The following is a 24,603-nucleotide window of genomic DNA, read 5'->3' as shown; positions in this document are numbered from 1 at the left end:
ATTAGAATTGTGTTGAGCAATCACTGAAAATTCCAGCTTTGCTGTCTTTCAGATATGCACCTAAAGTAGAAATGTTAAAAATTACTTTTAAAGGTTGAAGAGATGGAATTCAATCAAACAATAACGTTTTGACAGTAGTGGCTATTTGGCTTTCAGCAAATTAAAATAGATTATATAACATACAACAACATACTGTGCACTTATGATACTACTGAAGGGATCAAATAGTAGCAGGAGACACATGACTATAGGAACAGGAATATACAACTAAAGACACGGGCTGTTTTGATGATAAAATATCACCACTGCTCTAAAAACCTTGCTTTCTTGGATTCTGTTGAATAATCAAAGAGTTAATAATGTAGTAGTAGCCACAGCTGACTGGAAGTACTATTCAGGCTGATTACCTGTTAATACTCAGGTGGCTTTAGTTTTCATCTAATGCCCCTTTTGGAATAGATGGTGTGGGCAGGGTCTGGGTGGAGGGTTGGTACAAATGAAGTCCTTTTGTTACAAGTCTGATGATAAAAATAAAACTAATTCCCCTTGGGAACCGATGGGTCACTGATCTGGCTGGAGTTTACCTTGTTACCATTATCTGTGTCTAGTTTCCTTCCATATCCCAAAGATGTGCACATTAGGTTTGTAGGTTTGTCTGGTTGATGGTTCCAGTGTGAGAGAGAGAGTGTGTGTGTGTGTGTGTGTGTGTGTGTCACCCTGCAAAGAGATGACATCCTGTCCGGGTTAAGTTTCTATGTGTCCTGGCCACCCAATACCCTGAACTGGAATAATTGGGTAAATAATCATCTTCTCGTGCATGTTTATTTCAGTGTTTAATATTAGGAGTGTTTTTGTCCTTTATTTAGGTTTGGTGATGATTTTGTAGCAAAGTATGCCATAGGAACTTCTGTTTATATTAATTAACTGATGGTGAAATTGGTTTGATTATATGTTATTTTGCTGAGAGTAGCAGTTTTTAACAAGCTATTCATGGCATTAAGTGAGAACTTAAGTGTACTGAGAATGGTGCGTGCTTGACTCTCAAGTTCCCAAAATAAAATAGCCTCACTAAAATGAAGCAACTTGGATAGACTGTATGATGATCAGAAATGAGCTATCCCAAATGATATGCCTCTGTTGCAAACATGTGGCTATCTTGTTACAAGGAGATCATGCCTAAATACTCCATGTAGTCCTCCTGTTCAGAGAGCAAGAGACAAGAGAAGAAACTATAACCTACTGCTTTTTCAGCTACTGTAGATAAGCTTTAATTATGAGCACAATCTCTGAGCCATTAAAAATAATAAAAAATTGGGAAGATCCAATAGCATAAGGAATGACTGCTGAGTAGAATAGTGCAGGTTGTAGGTAAAAAAAAAAAAAATGGGTTCAGAAAATAATGGGACTGCTACAAAAGGCATGGTGTGACAAAATGCATTCTAGAAAGAAAGGAATATGCCCTGACTCAGGTGACTGCTTCATAAAGGGTTCTTTGTTTCCTCTGTATTTATTTCCACCTTGGATGAATTGAAGTGCAGTGATGCTGAAGGATACTAAAAAAAATGTTTTTTTGCAAGATACTGAAGGTGGTGAGAATTTGGAAATGCAGAGCTTAGTGCAATGACTGGCACATGGTCGAACTTAATTAGCTGTTGTTAACAGTACATACTATGAGACATCACTGAATTTACAAGGCAAAGTTGTTGTATGGCTGAATTCATCATTAAAGTTGGAAATAGATCAATTCATTGAAAATGCAAGTAAACAAAACCGTGCTCTTAGTCATGTGTCCTAATTTGCTGTGAAATAGTCAAAGCACTTGTATACAAATTGTTAAATCTCATTGGGTAAAATGCTCCCTAGTTTTTACCTGAAATGCGTAAGTACAGTAATAATATATATTATTTCTGCAGAACATGTATAGCCTTTATAAATTATGCAGACTCTGTAGCTTGCTAGCTAGCTATAGTTAGTATGTCAAATGTAGATTTTCTTCAATTACAGGTAATATACTTAAAAATAAATTCTAATAAATCTGTTACAGTAGGCTATGAAACATTAATTATAATTCTCATCTTGTTGTAATATCTATTTTTAATAAGTTTATAATTAAAGAGATAAAAGGTAACTTAAAATCTAGAATGATTTTCATTATTGCCATTTTCTGCATTTAAAATGATAATCATTTATTTAATCAACATCGATCTTTAGAATTTACCTGATTAGTCATTGTTTTTAAAAAAAGGTTCTAAAGATGCATGCTTTATCTCTAACCAGATAGACAGAACTGGGAATAAAATCTAATTATTATGTAACTTTATTTTAATATGCCTCTATTTTATTAAAGTGATAACACTATTTATATGAATCATGCTCCTCTGTAAAATTTATATATTAAAGATTTTCCTAGGCATTATGAGGTAAATGCCTACATTAATATTTACTCATAATAGTTTTCCTTTATGTAAGTACAATTAAAAAGGTTTGTCATTGATATGAACATTCTACAAACACATATGAGAGGGAAAAATATGTATTCATTATTAAACATATTCTTTATTGTATTCTTCATAATTACAATACTCACAATGAGTTTAAAGAAAGGAATCAATCCTGTCTTCCATCGCTCCTTGTTAATCACTGGCCAAAGTTACTTTCTCTCCTGACCAGCAAGTCATCCAGTTCTTTCTTAAGTCTGCTCATATATTGTCCTTGAGTTTGCAATATTTAAAATTTGCTATAGTCGCTTCAGATGGCTGGACTCTAATAATGTTTACTCTGCTCTTTATTTATCTCTGTATTTTGACCAGATGCCTTAGTAGTGATTTTAATTTTTTAAACTTTCTGAGCCAGAGTAAATCTTTTTTCCTTTTTTTTAACCTTCTTATGGGAGAAATCATTTCCCATTTCATAATTTTATGCCAGTTATATATTATTATGTATGTATTCTTATCTAATATATTCTGAAGCACTGATTTTGGATGAAATTAAATTTAATCTTTATGTATTGTGGTTTGAATAGTGAAAGTTGGTATCATTTGGTGACTCTTTCAAGACTTGATTTCTTTCAACTACAGATACTGTTTTTCTCCTCTCTGCTGCCATTGAAAATATGCTACATGAAGTATGTTTATGCTCCTCTTTGTAAGTGAATATATTTTGTTTGCTTTTAAATGCAGCCCCTTAAATGTCCATAACACTGCCTACAATTCTTTCTAAAAAATGCATCACTAAAAATCCACTATCTTCTAATGAAAACCATTTTCTATACATTTCTACTCTTAAAGTTTGTTTTCACGGAACTTTTATCACCAATTATATCACAGTTTTTTGGCCAATGCTATTATTTTGTTTTACATAAACTGCACACCAGAAATATGAGGTATAGAAAAATACTGATTTTGAAAGATGCTATTGAATTGTGGTTGGACAGCTCATCTAGTTCAAATACAAAGCATCTATTATTTGAACATAATGCTTATAAAATATTTTACTGAGAACTAGGAGACTATTTGCTGCTTGGGAGAAAGAGGCTATTATTAGTATCATTTTTTCTCTAAAGAATATAATGTAGTAAATGAACATTAGTAAGTACTAAAGTGCAAAATGAAAAGACACTGCCTAGAAGAGCATCTTGTAATCACTGAGTCTATGACATTTTTGTTATCTTTCCTACATTACACAAGGATGTGTATGTGTGTGTGTGTATGTGTATGTGTGTGTCTGTCTATGTAAAATGCCATGGATTCATATTAAATTAATCTGGCAGACTAATTTCTTGGGGGAATATTTTCTTGACCAAGTTTTCAATATCTTTATAGCACATAAAATACATGTATGTATATACACATGTTTGTTTATATTTGATATATTTAGCTAAAGAGATTTTAGATAAATCCTAAAAGAAGACAGAAATATATTTTCCTCCACATTCTGTCCAGTCCTGTCTGGTTGGACAGTTCTAGTTTGTCAACATTCAAGCCCTTCCGTCCCTTGAGTCTTCATCTTCAGGTTCTTGTTGTCTCTTTGTGCTCAAAGCTGGGTTGCTCTGTGACCTGAAACCCTGAAATTCTGTGTTGGAAACACTGAGGCCACATTTGGATGAAGGAAGTCCCATTAGGGGAGTCTAAGTCAATGAAAATCTAGCCCCATTCCACATTAACCTGAATGGGAGCAAAATCTCATTAAATTTTTTTTTTCCCAAAACTTGCTTATTTCTTTATTTTTGAGACCGAGTTTCACTCTTTCCACCCAGGCTGGAGTGCAGTGGTACGATCTCGGCTCACTGAAACCTCTGCCTCCTGGGTTCAAGCGATTCTCATGCCTCAGCCTCCCGAGTATCTGGGATTACAGGTGCCTGCCACCATACCCAGCTAATTTTCTTATTTTTGGTAGAGAGGAGGTTTCACCATGTTGGTCAGGCTGGTCTCGAACATCTGACCTCAGGTGATGTGCCTGCCTCGGCCTCCCAAAGTGAAGATTACAGGCGTGAGCCACTGTGCCCGGCCAAGTTATTGGCCAGGCCATGGTGGTTTGCTGCATCCATCACCCCGTCATCTACATTAGATATTTCTCCTAATGCTATCCCTTCCCAATCCCCCCACCCCCTGTTATCTCTCTGTTAGCCCCCCACCCCCAGTAAAAGCTTTAGGTTTTAAAATCATGCCATTATTTTTGAGGGAAGTTCTTTTTTGCTTTAAATAATTGATCTTTAATGAATTATTTTTAAATTAAATGATTTTTTAGTCATAAAATGCAATATATTTATTACAAAACATGAAACAATATAAAAAGCTTTTGAAAAGCAAAATGAGTAGAAATATAACCATTCAGAGGTAACAGCTAACATTTGGCTTATGTTAACATTTTTTAAAAATATCTGAGGCAAGTTCTTATCATCATCATCTTTTTTCTTAAAGCATTATCTTTTTTTTTTAAAGCACATGATAAGGAATTATTGATTACAGTAATAAAACACTAATGACCAATTTAATCATTTCCAGATCCTTGATGGATAAGTTGTAAATAAGTAACAAATTAAAATTATGCAGTTTTGCCAGGCCTAGAAACCCAAAGAAGTGTTTCTGGTTTAGTGTTACATGATAATAGTTCATAGGATATATTTGAAGCAAATTGCAAGGTACTAGATATATAGTTACTAATTTATTTCTATGCATGGGATTGAAATAAATGTGAATACTCTAGAATGCACAGAGGTCAAGACTGTTTATTGAAGGGTGAACCTAAAGAAGCAATATAGAAAGTTAACTTGAGCTCCTCGAGTAATAATTCTATTTTCTGGAATGGCACTGCTGACTGAAGCTATTCATATATTCTGAGATTATAATGGTTTAAAAATAAAGCACTTTTTTATACAATATATCATGCTTATTATTTTAAATAAGTGTGGTTATATTCAATTATTTATGATCCTTTATAGTATATTAAAATGCTGCATATATTATTTCTATATGCATCTTTGAAAAGTTTATACATACAGTTTTCCAGTAAAAAAAAATACAGGCCTATTATGTTAAGCCCACAATAATCTAAAACATCTGTCATTAGTGGTGCCTTGATTACTGTTTTTAATCAAAGATTCCCAACCAGTATCATCAAGAGGCGTAAACAAAGATACTGAATATAATCTCTCCACTCTTTTCTTTATGGTATGCATTAAAAACAAGTGAGACAGCAGCTGATATAAAATAATTTGAAACATTTCTCTGAATTGTCCTAGAAATATCACAACACTTATTCTCATTGGTTTCTTCTCTAATTTGCAAATTATTCATAAATTCTACGTGGGGGTGGTGTGCAGGCTTATTTTGCAGGCTAGCCATTAATGATTCGTCCTCATTCTGCTTAGTCTTCCTTTCTCTGTGGTGCTTAATGATTACAGTCTGTTTCATCACATTGTAGCCTGACATTTTCCTTCCTATGTTGCTGCTTTTGAAAACTGTAACTCTTCACATTTATTTTACTTATTTTTCAAGATAATTTAAGCAATATGGTTAGAAATCTATTAAATATTTATGCAGAATGTTAATTATTAATTTATTTTAAGCAAAACCAACTTAACATTTCCTCTGTCCTCTGGCCGGAAATGTTGGTTTTCTTCCTGGAGGATTCTGTCCACTCTATACTTCCCCAGTTGGGCATGCTGTCCACAATGATAACTCTCCCTAAGTGGTTACTGTGCCTACTTAGTTCTTTGTCAAACCTATCTCAAGAACTTCAGAACTATATTTAAAGCTCCCCCTGTTTTTCACTGGGACCTCACACTCAGCATAGTCACAAAGCATTGTCTTCATGCTTGCACCTTCTAATTCTTGGACTTGACTTTTATCTGTAACCCCCACATGCCCTTCTCTGATGGTCTCATTATAGGTGAATGACCATTTCCCTCTTACTGAAAGATAAAAACATAGATGGATGCTAGAAGTAGTTGTGATTGGAGGACATTTCTGGAGACTGTACTTCTGTGGCTGTAACCAGCCTGAGTGCAGGGGTTGATACTGAATTCAAGAGCTTGTTATTCTAATGCCCTGTAGGTCTCATTCTCTACAAGTGGCAGATCTGTAAGAAGAAATGTCACACTAATGTGTGGCCCCTTCACTCTGCCCTTGAAAAGAAGCAGCATTTCCTGCTTGGAGAAAAATAGTTTTTTGTTTTTGTTTTGTTTTCTTTTGAGATGGAGTTTCCTTCTTGTTGTCCAGGCTGGAGTACAATGCCATAATCTCAGCTCGCTGCAACCTCTGCCTTCTGGGTTCAAGCAATTCTCCTGCCTCAGCCTCCCAAGTAGCTGGGATTTCAGGCGAGTACCACCACGCCCAGCTAATTTTGTATCTTTAGTAGAGATGGGGTTTCTCCATATTGGTCAGGCTGGTCTCAAACTCCTGACCTGAGGTGGTCCACCTGCCTCGGCCTCCTAAAACGCTGGGATTACAGGCGTGAACCACCATGCCCAGCCAAGAAAGATGGTTTTTAAGAGAAATGCAGCTTCTGAAAAATTATCCCCGACATTTTGTGTCATTTTGTTGTGTACCAGCCTTCTGATTTTTGTATTTTAGCATTTCCTGGAGAGAGATTGTAATAAGCAGCTGGTTTCAATTACAGTCCAAGTGACCAGGTAGGCTTTGCCACATGGAAGGAATAGAAACAGATCTTAGAAGAAGAGTTTATAGGGAACAAGGTTTGAAGAAAGTGTAAAGTAACACGACTTTATCCATTTCTCTCTTCACTCTCAGTTAGAAGGGAGGTTGCTATTAATCCTCATTCACTTTAAAGATTGTATTGTCTGTGAGAAGCAAAGTCTGGTATCATTATTTGCTGACCATCAATACCTATAAATGTACATAGTCACCATGAGTGCAAAGTAAAACGGCACTGGGACATTGAGAGATTACCTGGTGAGAAGGAAAAGGCAAATAACACTCCCTGCAGGTACTCATAGGCAGGTGAGGTCGCCTTGTATAGGCTGGACTCTAGAATAATAAAGGCAAGGATGGGCTAGACGGACACCTCATGATATATTTAAGCTAATCAAGGCACCCACTGATGAGGAATATGAGAGACAAATCTGTACTTCCCTCAGTGATATCTTTGAAAAGGGACATGCTGAAGACCTAAAGTCTGCATCTAAGGTATGGTATGAGGAAACCATGACTGTGTAGTTACAGTACGGTGGGATTCAACAACTTCTGCTGTTAGGGAGGGAAACAGCAACAGAGAAGGACAGCTAAAGCTGACCACTGAAGTGTGGTACCTAGAGGGTGGTCATTAGTGAAAGTGAAGAGAAGAGTAGGACAGAAGGAGAGGAAGCACACCAGACTCCTCAAAACTCTAAATACTTTTGAGGAGAGTGCTTTTTAACATTTCTTTTGAACATTTTCTTTAGCCCTTCCTGAATTACTACTTACGGTGGTTCTCATAATCCCTGACCTCCAGAATGCGAAGACAGTGGATACTGGTGAATCACACATTCTATGTCCTTCAAAAAATATCGTAAAAAATTTATTTACAGGGGAGAGTTCTCCAGACAAAGCATCAGGTCTCACCTTGTAGATGAAATTTTACTAAGTAAAATTGAATTTTCCAGAAGTGTGGTAGGCAAGGAAACAAAAGAAATATAAACCAGTGATTTTAAATTCCTGTCTACTTAATAATAGATTGTTTCTTTCTCTCTGGAGCAGGTTCAGCTTATATGCTGGCATTGCTCTCAGTTTGGCTGCAACCAGCCTCTTTTCCTAATCGTGATAACTAAAAAGTTAGCTGTGAGTGGCCATCAATATCTCCCTTGCAGGATTTTTTTTTTAAATGTGAGATACTAACCCAACAATTCAGAAATGCATTGCAGAAAGACATGTATGTGATAAAGAGGGCCTACTTCTTTTCTGATTATGATCTGCATGTCGTCTGTTTCTGGAGAGGAACGAGATACAATACTGAGAAATGAAAGGTACTAAAATCTAAGTGGATCAAACTCTACACCCTTAGGTGATATCCATGAGACTAGTGACTTTATTTTCTGAGTTTATTTAGAGAGCCCTTACTGAGGGAGATTCCCTCTTCTTGTGGCAATCAGTCCCACTATCAAAAATTAATTTTCATGCAACTCATTTCTTATTTGGATGTACAGTTTCCTCTTGTTCTGCTTGTAGTGGGAGAATGAACTCACTGGTCACCCTGTTTGCTCTGACCGCCTCTCTTGTCACATGACTGTGCTGGAATCCCTCCACTAATAGCCTTGAGTACTCACTGCCCTACCCCTCGATGTCCTGTCCCCTCCTCAACCCTGCCTTGAAGCTAGTTGCAAGTTCTTCATTTTCTTCTATCTTATGGACTCTTGCATTGGCTGCTGAGTAACTTGGACATAAAACTGCTGCATATTTATGTTCAGTGTATAGATTATTATAGTAAGAATTTATAGCTATAGTCCTGCTTCTACATCTGACCCTGTGTTTGCTTTTCACACAGTCACACTTTTAACTTATACTATCCATCACAGCTTATATACTTTTGCCATTCTACCTGAAAATTTCTCTGGTACAATAACAAGACATCAAAATAAAGTACCCGTTTTACCCAAAAAAGGATGCGTTATTTTTCCTGCCTTTGAATTTAAGTAATTGTTTAACTTGACCACTTCTGTGAATAATGAAAAGGGCTGTTTGATAATTCTCAAAGCAAAGCCCAGGTAGTAAAAACTAAAGGGACAATCTCAGATATCATCAAAGCTCATGTTTAGAGCTTGTCCTTGACTATTACCAATATTAACATTATAGGATTTACATTTTAATTTGAATTTTTAATGTTGGGCCATATAAAAGAACAGAATGACTACCAGCTTAAGCATGCCAGCATACTTCCTGCTTTTAAGTAACCTTGAGAGCTGGAATAACTCCTACAATTTAGAGCAGTGGACAATCTGAGAACTGTTATTTTCTAATGGGAGCATTTTTCTTTTAATTTATCCTTTCAAAAATCTGCAAGATATGACGGTGTCTTAAAGCCAACTATCAGCTGAAATAAATTTGTTTTAGTTCTTTTGCTAAAAATAAGTTGATTCCTTAAGTCAGTTATGTGCATTGATTAGGAGATAATAGCATAAGCATTTCTTACCTTGAACACTTTGTTGTCAGTTATTGTTATGTGTTGGATCAGAATAGTCTGAAAATAATTAGTTCTGTCACAAGGGGCTCCTTCGTACCAACTTGCTTCCCCACCTGATGTATGAGAGGAGACAGGGGTTAAAGGAGGCAACCAGCTTGGGTCTCTCTCACATATTTTTGCTTCAGTTCTTGGAAGCAGTAATCCATGCCTGCCTCTAGGTGACCAACCCCCGAGGATTTCATGTTATGCCTGGGATAACAGCAGGACAAAATAACTCACTTTACTTCTTTTTGTATTAACTTATTTGGGGATTTTCCTATACCCTCTACACATATGGATAATATATTTCATTGGACATGTATAATTTACTGAGCTTTGTTATTACTATGAAATCTAATTATTACAGAAAAAGAAGGATTGCTGCCATAAATACTCTCATGCTAATCTTATTTCGGGCTAGCATTTCAGGTACTGTGCCAGGTATAATCCATTCTTGGTAGGTGCAAGGTAGGAGGAAATATTTTCTGTTGTGAGATGCTTACACAGCCAATGAAATTCAGGAAGCAGATTGTGGCATTTTTGTGTTTGCTGTTTCTTTTGATTTGTCTGGTTATTTCTTTTGATTTGTCTTACTAATAGTAGATTAGTGAATAGATAATGAAAAGTTTGAGTAACAAGAATAGTTGCATATTTATTAAATAAAAGAGTGGGTGTGGCGATTTAAAAATACGTGTTAAATATTGGGTTTTCGAAATCAGTAGTTTGAAGAATTGTGCAGCTAAGAAGAGCTGAAAAGTATAGTTACGTTTATAAGCAGAGACTGAAACACATCGTATGTTTAGAAGCGTCTTAATCAATATATTAAAATATGCTTTATAAGTTCTTTATTTGTTTGACTATGTTGTTACCAGCATGTGTAGTTGTATATATTATTGTACCTTCCTGGAAATGTTAGAGTACTTTGTTCTTTATACTTTTAATTGCAGCAATTTAAGATGTCTATTTTATATATAGCCGCTGTTTAATCATATGTATCAATTGCACCAACCCAGGAATAAAATGTTCTGTAGGATTTAGAATGCACACATATGTTCAAGAGGAACTAAAGGAACAGAATCCCGCATGTATTTCCTCCAGCTCCTTAGAAAGCAAAGCTTCAATTTGGCAGCACTCATTGCCCTCTAGGTGCCCTATGAAATTTTCAATAGTAGTTTTTTTTTTTCTTTTTTTTGGAGTCTTGCTCTGTTGCCCAGGCTGGAGTATAGTGGCATGATCTCAGCTCACTGCAACATCCACCTCTTGGGTTCAAGCAATTCTCCTGCCTCAACCTCCCGAGTATCTGGGATTTGAGGCACACACCACCATACCTTGTTAATTTTTGTTCACCATGTTGGCCAGGCCTCTCTCAAACTCCTGACCTCATGATCCACCCACCTTGGCCTCCCAAAGTACTGGGATTACAGGCATGAGCCACCACCCCCAGCCAGTGGTTTTTTTGTTGTTGTTGTTAATGAAATGTTTGGTTATAGAAGAAATTTATTCCACTTTACAGTGTTTACTGTATTCTTCTTCATTGTCCCAAAGCAGAAAGTTTGTGCTTTACATACATTGTAATTATGGATGTCTATATGTTTTTATTCCAAATTTTTTTTTTTTTCTGAGAGGGAGTCTTGCTCTGTCACCAGGTTGGAGTGCAGTGGTGCAATCTTGGCTCACTGCAACCTCCACCTCCTGGGTTCAAGCGATTCTTCCGCCTCAGCCTCCTGAGTAGCTGGACCACAGGTGCGTGCCAACATGCCTGGCTAATTTTTGTATTTTTAGTAGAGACGGGGTTTCACCATGGCCAGAATGGTCTCAATCTCTTGACCTCGTGATCCACCTGCCTTGGCCTCCCAAAGTGCTGGGATTATAGGCATGAGCCACCGCGCTCAGCCTATTCCAAAACTTTTCTAGGAAAACAGGTAAATATTTCTTCTAACATTAACTCAAACAAAATTGGGAGCAAGTGATACATACCTATTTAAAAACCAAACTGAAAATGGAGTTTTACCTCTTCCCAAAAAATCAAACAGAAGAAAGCAAAAAGGAGCCTCTTCTGACAGAACTAATCCCTGAGAGTAAGAAAACACCTATCTATACAGCCAACTACTTACCAATTTATGCAGAATAAGATTCTGAGTTTTAAACTTGCCTAAATCATAGAATAATCTTAAATAATGAGAGACAGTTTTCTAGACCTCCATTGCTAAATTTTCACCTTTGGCTTTGATACAACATTTCTTGTTACAAAGGCAGTATTAAGAGGATTTTTGTCTTGAAAAAAAATATATATATATGTATGTGTTTTTCGAATATATATATATGTGGTTGTATAGATTATTGTGGTTGTATAGATATATATGTATATATATATATTTGTTGGAGGGGATAAAGAGGCTATGTACCTTCCACATTAAAACAGATTATGGGCATAAGTGACCCAAACTGGGGCTTTGCTTGGTTGTGAAGAGAATGCTAGAAGTGAAGGAGAACAAAGCTCTGTTTCCAATTAGTTTCTGAGCACTGGTACATCCATTATTTTTTGGAATAATCAAAGATGATCCATTATAATGGTAGAGTAGAGTTTAAGTTCTTCAGAACCATGCCTAAGAAACCCAAGGCAGACTGCACTGAAATGGCCCACACTGGGCTGGATGAGGGGCATCTTGTACAGAGATCATGATGTGCCAAAGACTAGTTTTTCCACCAATTTCTGAGCCACATAGTTCTCTTTCCCCAGACTTGTAGTGGATTTTGTGCTCATACACAACTGAGATTGTGAGACCGTATGATGAGCAATAATGTGACTTAGAAAAGTAAAATAATGTAGTATTTCTGTCTCGTTAGTGTTTGGCAGGGTAAAATAAATACCAATTATAACTTCTATTAGGGTTTGATCAGAGAACCATTACTCTATGAATGACATACAATAAGCAGTTTATTTTAGGAATTAGATGTTATGTGATTGTGCACTGGTTAAGAAGTCTATGTAAAGTGATTGACCTTGTATCTGACTGTAAGGCTGTTACAGGTAACAGGTGACAGGTTACAGGTAAGCCCCAGGTTGGCAGCTGGGACATACAGTGAGGCCTAATAAAACCCACACACTGACACCTATTAAGATGAATTAAAACTGATAAGAACAAACTGGAACTTAGGTTTGTTTCTCACTATCTCCAACCCAGGTGATGTGGATGAGCTACAGGAGAAGCTGGCAGCTTTCCCCACAGTGCTGGACACACACAGGCTCAGGACTCAGAAGTAGAGAAAGGTCCCATGGGGGTGAAAGTGCTGCAGGCCTGGGTGAAGTCCACAGAAACAAGGTCAGTGGAGCGGGATGTCTGTGAGCTGTTCTAGGGTCCAACCCCCTACACTGAACTTTAGTGAGTAAAACTAATGTTGTTTGACAAGCAGAGCCCCAGGCAAAAATGTTGCTAGTGGATTACCAGAAGTAATAGAGAGAAGGACCACTCTTTGTTTCAACCCCTTGAAGATCCACAGACTGTGGCTATGGGGGAAGCATTATACAGCTGTTGCTGTTAGAGCATGCTCCACCTCCTGGACAGCATTATTCCAGGCTCACAAAATGTTTCCACTAGCTAGCATGGTAACCAAGTCTTTAGAATTCCATTCCACTAATATGTCAGGCCAGTGACATCAAAGTGATTGATCGGAGACATAAGACCAATGAAAATTTTATGCTCTGGGCCCCATTTTTAAAATTTCATTTGCTGAAAAATTAGTTCCTTGGTCAGAAGCAATGCTATGTGGAATATCAAGATAAAGGCATTCTGTAATTTCATGAATGACAGTTTTAACAGAACCGTATGGATAGAAGAGAAGGAAAATCCACATTCAGAGAAAGTATCTATGTTAGTGAAAGCAAAGGTTTGCCCCTTTCATGATGGAAATAGTCCAGTATAATCAACCTGCTTCCAGAGACTGGCTGAACCCCTCCCCAAATCCCTTCCCATGGGAAATGTTGTTTCACTGGGACTCAGTGGTGTCTTAATGGTAAGTTAGGTTTCAGTATTGGCTGCAATTAGATTGGCTGGGTGAGTGAAGTCCATGTTGCTGAATCAATGTTATTTCTCTACCCATAACACAAAGGCCACTTTTATAACAATCCTCTTGGGCCAGGATGGGGATTATTACAGAAACAACAAAAACTGGCGTCAAAAAAATATGTCATCTGGCCGGGCATAGTGTCTCATGCCTGTAATCCCAGCAGTTTGGGAGGCTGAGGGGAGTGGATCACCTGAGGTCAGGAGTTTGAGACCAGTCTGGCCAACATGGAGAAACTCCATCTCTACTAAAAATATAAAAATTAGCCAGGCATGGTGGCAGGCACCTATAATCCCAGCTACTTGGGAGGCTGAGGCATGAGAATCACTTGAATTAAGGAGGCAGAGGTTGCAGTGAGCTGAGATCACGCCACTGCACTCCAGCCTCAGTGACAGAATAAGACTACATTTCAAAAAAAAAAATCATCTGGTCCTTTTGAATATTATGGTGCTCCTCTGTTCAGATTTCTCCTTGGTAAGAATTTGCATAGGGCACAAATATATTGAGATTCCCTTTCAATTCAGAGAGTTCTGTTCTCATCCTTCTTTCCCAGGCCTTCTTGTTAATAATTTTCTGAAAGTAATTTTCAATTCCCTTTTCACCCATTACCAAACTATTAGCCACTGCATGAGTCCATTGTAGATGGTTCCTTTGCCCATGCCTTCTTGAAGGCAGAGTGAATGACCAGGTATGCACCAGGTGCTGTCCACCAGGAAGTGTCCTGTATTGAGCATTGCCTGGAGTCAGGCTGTAGCACTTCAGCTTTCTACTTGCAGGTACTGTAAGCACATTGTGTTGCATTTTCTGCAAACAGGCTCAATTTTTCTTCACCTGTAAACTGTTTATATAGTTCTTTACTTACAGACTGTAACAGGCATACAGGTCATGGGCATATGAACAATGTACTCATGCAACTTACTTGTATCTTTAGGACAAGCTAGAGCTGGATTAGCACATTATGCTTTCATTTGATAAGGAGTCTAGGGTCTTTTTCTATAGCGCTGAAAAACACTTGGTCCAAGATTCTGAAAATATGTGTAGTGAGACAGAGTGGGAGTTGGAGGAGCTGTGGCCCATGCCAACAAGGTGAAATAGCAGATCTGTGACAATGATATGAGCTACCATAGTACATGGCACTTTACAGATCTTCACAACATTAAAAAATTACTTTGCATGTTTACTATGTTTTATTTCTTTGGCATATTACAGGTAAGTTGCTGCTATATTAGTTTCTTTCTAAATATTTTCTTTCTGCACTTTCTTTATAAAACCATTTCCACTTTCCAAGAAGAGGCCAATATTATACGTATCACAGACGCCAGCTGCCATGCTGTTATACTGGTGGGTTGCTAGACCCAGTGCTCTATAGCCTGTTATTGACAGCAAAACACCACACAGTCTCCCGAAAGATGAGTGCTACTTTTCCTCTAGCCGAAAGCAAAGAGGAGGGATTCGATTTCCAGAAATAAGATCTGAAGTCCTGAACAGAATAAATTTCTCTAAGGCAATATATATTGCAGTAAGTTTCTGCCATAACGAATGCCAAAATAGGTTACCTTCCAGGTACTTAAAGTGTACGAGGCTGCCTGTCAGACTCTTGTCAACAGTAAATGGGTCCTCACTGCCCTTTAATGCAGGATGGTAAACCAAACTCCTGCTTGCCATACCCAGAGAATTTCAGCTCTGAAAGGAACAATAGGAATTTTCAACCTCAAACCTCTCACTTTCAGTTGGAAAACTGAGACTCATCAAAGTGAACTGGTTTGCTCATCAAAGTGCAGTGCTGTGCCCACTAGGCTGAATTCAAGGTAACTTCTATTTCACAGAATGAATGCCCCATTCCATTGATTCGATTGCCACAATGAGAAATAAAAGAAAAACCAATTTTGGAAGGTGGATAGGATGGAAATTACCAATCATCTTTCTTGGAGGGTAATAACAGCATTTTGTAGATCTTTGATAGTTAAGCAGGGTCATTGGATTTGTTCTGGCTGATAGATTGTGAAAGGATGGGACTTGCAGCCCATTCAGACTGAACAGTAAATGGCTTCTCTAGCTTCTTTCTTCTCCTACCACAGTGACCATGGAAGCATCCTGCTGAGATGGAGAAGCTATGACTCATTGTGTCTGCATCCCTGAGCTTTCACCTGGAAGAGGCACCGACCTTGTGCGTGAGTAACAGCTAAATGTCTGTTTTGTTATACCACTGAGATTTGAGGGTTTATTTGTTATAGCACCGTACACTATTTTACCCTGACTAATATATTTTAAAGTATGCTTATATTAAAAATGAAGTGATTTATAGAGACTTGGCAGAATGACTAATGAAGACTTTCCAGTGTTCTAATTTTGTCAATGATCAGCTTACGCTGAAGGCATTAAGTGCTGTAGGCACAGGAAGTATGTCCCCGATTATAGTACGTGTTGGATAGAGCATATTTACTTACTGAATATTTATTTAGAATATGCTGGAGATTTTATAGAAAAGCGAATATGAAATAATGATACTTTAGATTTTGTAAATGCTGAAAAGTATAATTTTAGTTCTAGTTATTAAAGTTATCTCTATTATAAATGTGGCTAAATTATATACCTTCTGCTTCTGGACATCACTAGGCCCAAATATCCCATCTTTTTTTCCAGATTTCAGCACAGTATAACTCTGATGATTCCCTTTGGAATCTTACATTTGGGGATGGACCTACTATGAGTGTCACAAATAAATTCTCTAATAAAATAATCAGCGCTTACACTATAGGAATAATCTGCTTGGTTGAGAATCATTAGCGCCTACCAATCTGTGATTATTATTTTTACTTATTTAGAGGACCTTAATGAATGCAAAATGTGTACTTTATAAAATATAAAAGTAAAAGCCTTTTTCTTATGCTTCAGGGGTAAGTCTGCAGACTTTCATTGTTGAAGATATATTTCACTCTGAATAGTGAATCAGAGTGAGGTGAAACATCTGGCTAATAAAATGTCTCAAACCTCAAACCACTTTAGATATTTGGAAATCATCTTCTCCACACATTTATTATAAAACACATAGAGACCCAGAAAAAAATGGCACTCTATGTTGAAGATGGAAAGTAAGTGTCATTGTTGTAAAATCCTTAGATTTCTTTTGTGTAGATGTAGACTGTGATTGCCAGTATGTGGTCCATAAAGTTGCTGGTCATTGTGTAAATTTAAAATTTGGCAGTTAGGCCTGTAATAATCTCCTACACATGATGGCAAGCCAGGAGGTGGTAGGCCCATGCTTGTTCCTTTCCTCTCTCTGCTCAGCCAGCATAGTCTGTGCTGTTCAGCCTCATTCTGGTCACCAAACGGTCACTCTGTGGTGCTCCAGTTCCACCTCTCAGCTGTGTTGCATGCAGGAAGAAAGACAAGAGCAAAACTGCAGCCAGCAGAGTGTGCCCACTTTGAGAGCTTGTCCAGAAGCTGGCGAGGGTGGCATCATGCCTTCTATTTACATCAGACCACTGGCTCCCAGCAGTAGCTCCAGCTACAGAGCCTCTTGCTTTCCTCCTTCCTTGTCCTCCTCTCTCTCTCTCTCTCTGTGTGTGCATAAAATCCTATATTATCTCATATATTTTTCTGAGTGTATTGGTACCCTGAATGATATGTGTTGGTAGGAAAACAGGAAAGTGCGGACATTTATGGGCAGCCGACTTTACCAGTTCAGCGTAGACTACCGAAAGATTATCAGTACAATTTATGCTCCAAGAAAGTAGTGTGCATGTCTCCAGTACCGTATCTCAAACACCTAGGAGAATACCTGGCTTACAGTTAATACTAAGGACATATATTTGAAGAAAGAAAGAGTCGGTGAATGTATACTTTTTTTAAGGTAAGGGCTTTCAGCTTCGAACAAAGCCTAATTCCCTTTTCCTTCATTATTCCTCTATTTCTTTGGGGAAAAAAACCATATTGTGTTGATGGATGATGGATGGTGACTACAAGTCTCTGCTTTCTCTGGAGGTGAGTGTGGGAGGTACACCTCCAAACATGCTTACTCTCTTTGAGTGTGTGATCTGGGGATGAATGTTTCTGTATCAAAATCTGAACTGACTCCTTTCCCTTTGGAGTTTAAATTGTTCCAGCCACAGAGAGGAGTTGAATATTAGCAAATTAACTATGTTCATCTGCCAGAAAAATTAAATATCAGTACAGAAAATAAGCTTAGAGTTCACATAAGCTGCCTTAACAGTTTTAAAAGGCATTTAAATTTAGCAATCATATATTTTGGATTACCTGGAAATTTCTGTTTGTTGCATTTGAAGTAGTTGAATGATTCCTGTCTTAAGAGTCCTGGTTGGCATGGTGTTAGATGCTCATGCTACTCTAAGAGGGCCTGCGGATATTTACAGAATCACAAAAGTAATCCATGACCTTTGATTCTTGGTATAATGATCTTCCCTCTATATTGTACTAGCATTCTGCATGCTTCCGTAAATCATTGTGCGTGAAAATAATCTTCAAAGTTTTTTTTTTTTTTTTTAATTTCAATTGCTTGGGGCACACTTCCATAAGAATCTGGTTCAGTGTTTGGTTGGGGCATTTCCAACAAGAATCCTGAGTGATTCTGCTGCAGGAGATACTGAGATCACAAACTGAAAAACACTAAAATAAATGAAACGAGGCTTAAATTCTACAGTTCATGGAAGAGCTCATGGAAATTCTTATCAAGTAGAAACCTAGAGAAAAATTTACTGCATGAAGCTAATGACAAGTGTTTTCCTCATTAAAAAATCAAAAGCACAACATTTAAGTATGAATTATCCTGCTAATTCTTACCACAATAGTGCACATGCCTAATCTACTTCGTTAAAACATACATTTTATAATCTCTATGCCACTTTCTTGGATAATTGATGTAATTGAATTGAGCCGGAATTGGAATTTTCACTACAGAATACCAGCTGTGGCTGCTGTCCAGGGGAGAACCCTGTTCCAAGTACCCAACATTGGCTGCTTTAGTTCATGTAACATTTAATTGGCTGCTGAAAACTAAATTGCAATTAGCATTAACCAGCTTTTAAATATCTACCTTACAGTGCAGTTTTTTCTTTTTATTTTACTACAAAAGAAAAAAAAATAGAATGCTTAAGAATAGAAACAGCTTGGTTTATTTGAAAGTAATACAGACATGCTGGGCCAGAATCATGCTAGTTGCTTTAAATATATTTTCTTCAATTTTCAGACTAATGTCATGGGAGATACTCTCTCCATTATATAAAATAGAAGCTTGAAACTCAGGCAGATAAAATAATATGTCTGAGTCCCCATTGAAAGTCAGAATTGGAAACCAAGACTACCCATGGCAAAATGTGATCTTCTCAACACATATGGTCTCTCTCTATCTTTGACTTCTCTTTCTCTGTCTCTATAAATTTCTAACCTGTTTCTCCATCCATCCATCCATCCATCCATCCATCCATCCATCCCTAGCGCTGCCTACCATGCAATTACTATCTACATTCCTAATTCTGCCTTCCATACAATTATTTTTCATTATCCTTTAGTTGACAATAGGGTTGCTAGCAGGTGTCCTGACATTTTCCTATAATAAAAGTTCTATTCTATAAAGAGTAATAGACTTTTAAGGTGACAAGTTTATTTTCCAGAATGATAAAAATCTTTCCTGTCATATGTGAGGAAATTTAGGCCCAGGGAAATTAAGCAACTTCTTTACACAGGCATATTAAGTTGTTGGCAGAGATTAAATATAATTAAGTCTTTTTGACTCATAATTCATTTTTCTACCTGGAACTTTAGGTTAAAGACTACTAGTTAAATATTGAATAAGCTCTAGTATAACATTTCTAGGTAACCAAAAGAAGGAGAAAAATCTATTCATAGAGTCAATTTGTTTTATAAGTTAATTCAAAGACTGATTTTAAAAATCACATTTACTTACAAATTCCAGGATTAATATCTTTCTTTCTAGAGACTGATGCTGCTGTGTAGAACACAAGGCTGCATTTCTGAATGAAATTAGCCCATTTATAAGGTTTGCCTCCATTGGATTCTGCTAAACCCATGGTGTTGGCCAGATGCAGTGGCTCATGCCTGTAATCTCAGTACTTTGGAAGGCTGAGGAAGGAAGAGCTCTTGAACCCAGGAGTTGAAGGTCAGCCTGGGTAACATAGGGAGACGTCTTTGCTACAAAATAACAATAACAAGAATAATAATTTTAAAAGTAAGTAAAATAAAGCCAAGATTTCTCTAGTGTTAGATTTGGATAAACCAACTCAAATAATATCTAGCAGTTCTTAGAGCTGTAACAATAGATAAACCATTTCCATGGTGTGTTATAGACCATTCTTAAAATTTTCAAATGTCAGTATTGAATGGCAGGGAGTAGGATTAATGTTTGTCAGAGTATCTACTAGTGCCGGTCAACATGAAAATGCTTACATGTAATATTAATGCCAATCCTTAACAACCGTTCTCTAATTAAATAGATTACTTAGAAATCATAAAAAATTTTTTTACTTATTTGAAATTAGTGTTGTCATTTTACTAGTTTTCAAACTAAGATTGAGCAGTGGTAACTTCCTTAAGATCACATAAAGAGGATTACATGAAATGCATTACCTGAAAAAAAAACGTACTTCATTCTAATATGAATCACAACATAGTAGAATATGTCAGAAAACATACTTATAACACAAAACAGCATGTCTGGAAAATATAAATGTCATGGTTCAGGTTGCAGTTAATAATTGACTTAGACTAGTTTCACAGATAGTAAAATGGTTACATTAACAGTTTTAAAATGAATATGTTTTTGTTTCTTCCAGAAAATACTTCTCTGTGATTAAAATATTCAACTATATTCAATATTCAAATATTTACCAAACTTCTAAAATATCCTACTGTGTTTAGCAATATAATAACTGCTGTGGGTTTTAAAAAAGAATCATAAGACTTAGGACTTTGAGGTTAAAAAATCAGTGAAATCATCCCTACTAATTTTTTTTTTTAACTCTTAAAAAGTTTCAGAAAACTGACTTTATACTGGTATGTTTTAAACACCATCTTTTAGTGAAAGCTTGTCTCATTCAGTGTTCTAAAACAAAGGAGCATATAGATAAGGTGTGGAGGCAGATCGCCTGGGTTCACATCCCAGTTCCGCCACTGTTAGCACCTACCTTTTATGTTTGTTGGCATTAAATAAGTTTAATCATGAAAATACTTAACATGTTGCATAAGAAATTACCTAGCATGTAAATATAAAACAACAGTACTAATTATTAGTCAACAAAAACTTTACAATTGCAAGTTCTGAGGCCTTTTTTTTTTTCTGGTGGAAAGGGGAGATTTTAATAAGTAAGGATGGTAAGGAAAACATCCCTTTTATTTTTGTGGTAATGTGTAATCGTTTCCTAAGTTTCCTAATTAAAATGAGTGTTTATCATCAGACACCCACTTGTCAGACAAACCACAGAGTATTAAGAAAATCGCTGAGTGATGTAGGAAAGTTACCTGGCCCCTCTGCCTGGAAACAAATACAACATTGGACATTGGAGAGGGCCAGAGAGACCATCTTCCCATCTCAGCAAAGGAAACTAACCCAAGAAATAGTTTACTATTCCGGACAGAGAATCTATCACCTCCTCTGACAACTTACTCCAACATTTAATCCTCTGACTGTGGGAATCAAAATTCAATTTAAAAACAGAAATTTAATTTAAGTCTATGAAAGAGAATTTCACATTTTTTTTTGCCTCAAACTCTTAGCAATTGTGAGATCAATGTTTTATGAATGCAGGGTTCTAATTTATAATTTCACAATTATAATTTGTAATTATTATAATTTCCACAAAGTAGTATTAAAGTAGGGTGGTATTATCAATATTTAATACAGTTTTTGAAAAATTACCACATTTATCACTCATTTATTTAGACAATATTTATCTTGTACCTACTATACATCAAGAACTATGGTGCCCTGTTTATACCTTGTCTAATTCTCTGGAGGCTATAACTTTTGTCATTTCTTTATTTTTAACTCTCCCAGTGATTAACTCCATAAATAGTAATATACCAGTGTTTGTTAAATTACAAAATTTAGACGTCATATAATGTTTACCATCATAAAATATAAAAATTTAACTCAGTTTACTGATGAAAAGATACAGTCCTCATTTGTCAGGTGACAAGGCATTATTTGATATTTACAAATTTCACATTGAATTGACTTTATAATTATAAATATATATTATAATTTGGATATAAAATTCTATTCAGTTTTTAAAGAATTAAAGTAATTTGGACTATGTGTTCTTGTCCTATGAAAATAAACAATATGCTGTGGAATCACAAGCTATTTGTAAATATCTGGACAATTTTGTTTCCTGTCTGAATGCATTTGTAGTTTCACAAGTACATATTTGCACTCTCCACATCACTTCTGCTGTTTTTTGATGTCAATCTTTAGTCAATTCTTTCTTCACAGAGCTCTCCTAATTCCTATAAACTTTTCCTGTTTTTGTTTTTTGGTTTTTTTTGTGGGTAGAGTGAAGAGGGATTGCAACTCTATTATCTGATTTGCTCAACGTGAAAATAAACTATCCATCTCACAATAAAATTATGTTATTGGTCTTTTTTGCCTTAGTTTTTGTTTTAAAGTTATAGATGAATGCAATCTATTTTTCCCCATTTTTGAGCAATTTTCTTTAACAATTCAACATTTGTTAGCTCCATAAGTTTCACAGTGTGCTCTGGGTCAGTGGCTGGAAAATGCTGGTCTCTAAATCAGTACTAGCCTGGGTTTGCAGGATTATGGGATACTGAAATAAAAATGTATGTTTCCTATCACCACACATAATGTTGATATTCAGTGTATTTACAGTGGGACCATGGTGCTGTATTGCTACTATAGATTTAATGAGGGTAATAACTGCAATTTATAAAAGTAAAAATCATGAAGGGTTCCTGTTAGAAGGCAGCCATCTTCCTGCCTCTGTCCTGTGTACACCTTACTTTATTCACTAGGGACCACAATTATTATGGTCATTTCAGGTTTTTTACTTCTCCTGGTTATTACTTTCATGATTATGAATAATATATTTGTGTCACTCTTTGCTAAAATTAGCTAACTTAAACTTTTACCTGTTGACTTGTGATCATGAAATATGTATGAGATATTATTTGATAAAGGAATGACTTTACCTTCCAGCAGTCATGCTCCTTATTTATTATGGAAATCTGCCTGTAACCATTTTTTTTTCTCACATGGTTGGAATTGTATTTCTTCCGACCTGAGCTCCAGGAAACTACAACAACTATTAATAAATTTTTGTGGAATGATCGAAGATTCCAGCCTGAGAATGGAGTGAAGTCTGTAGAAAGCCAAGTAGAAATATAGAAAGAAAATAGCCTGCTGTGATACAACTTGAGCCAAACAATCATCTCTTAGTAACCTGAGGTTCCACTTCAGACTTTGTTTATGAGCCCTTAAGTTGAAACTGGCCCAAGAATCCCATTGACTTCTCTTTGGATAAACTTAGAAATCAATCTATCTGATCTGAAAGCTTAAAGCCTACATTTGTTTTATCTGAGTTCATTCCTCAGGAAAGTACCTTCAGGCCTCTCAAAAATGTCTCAAATAACTGAAACTCAGCAGATTACTATAACCAGACAATGCAATGTGGACCCCTCCTTCATCATGATTGCTTTCATGCCACTCCCTAGTTCCTATTTCCTTGTACATTGTTATATGTCTTCACTGCCATATAAACCCCTGGTTTTAGTCAGGCAGATGGATTTGAGACTGAGTTCCCATCTCCTCAGCTGCAGCACCCCATTAATGCCGTCTTCCTTGGCAATACTTGTCGTCTCAGTAATTGGCTTTCTGTGCAGCAGGCAGCAGGACCTAGACCCTGGTGTTTCAGTAGCAACGTTGTATTTATTTTTCAGTTTGAATTGGCTTTCTGAATTAGTTATAAGGTGGTTGAATTGAATGACTTCATATTGAACTTTATTCCATTTTTAAATAAAATTCTAGAAAATGCAAACTAATCCATGGTTAAAGAAAGCAGATCAATGGAAACCCAGGAATGTAGTTAGGGGGGGCTATGAGGAGGGGTTAGGATAGAAAGATTATAAAGAGTTTAGAAAGAAACTTTTGGAAGTGATTTACATCTTCATTAACTTAATTGTGCTTATGGATTAATGTCTGTATAGATATATCAAGATGCACCTGAAATATGTACTTTATTGTATGTTAATCATATATCAATAAAGCAGTAAATAATTAACACATTAATTTGAAATTTTCCCATTTCTACCTTACATTGAAAAATAATACAGAAATATTATACTTCCAAAGTGATAGAGACATGTTAATAAGTCACATTTAAGTTTTTCGAGAGTTTTCCAATTTTATTAGAAAATATTGATTAATAACTTTTTTGATTTAATTCTTAGCAATTGATAGGATTTTAAAATTTGACATTCCATATGGCAAAGTATTTGGCATTCCGTGCTCATATTACAGTGTAATATGTAATATGATTATGTGGACTTCCACCCAGTAAATGGGATTTGGGCAAATGGTAATTAATCTAAACTATGTGGATTTTATTTCTCCCTTTGGTGTTAATTCAATGCATTGAATCTTGTTGAAACTTTAAAAAGGAAGAATGAACTTTTATTAAGAGACTTGGCCATAAACCTGGCTTCCATACTGTAAGTAATCATTGATGTAATCTTTTGCCTGAATGTCATTCTTAAGCTTCTTGTGACTTTTACTGAGTTTATGTTGGAAAACATAGGCTACACATTGACATTAATGTGAGTCGTGCACTCAAGACTAAATCCTTACTTTTTCTTTTAATGCCCCTAGTTCTATTGTCTAAAACCAAAGGAAAT

Source organism: Aotus nancymaae, unplaced genomic scaffold, assembly GCF_030222135.1.
Source record: "Aotus nancymaae isolate 86718 unplaced genomic scaffold, 86718_ANA_hifiasm-v0.15.2.pri h1tg000020l, whole genome shotgun sequence".
NCBI classification, from domain to species: domain Eukaryota; kingdom Metazoa; phylum Chordata; class Mammalia; order Primates; family Aotidae; genus Aotus; species Aotus nancymaae.
This window is presented reverse-complemented; position numbering follows the sequence as displayed.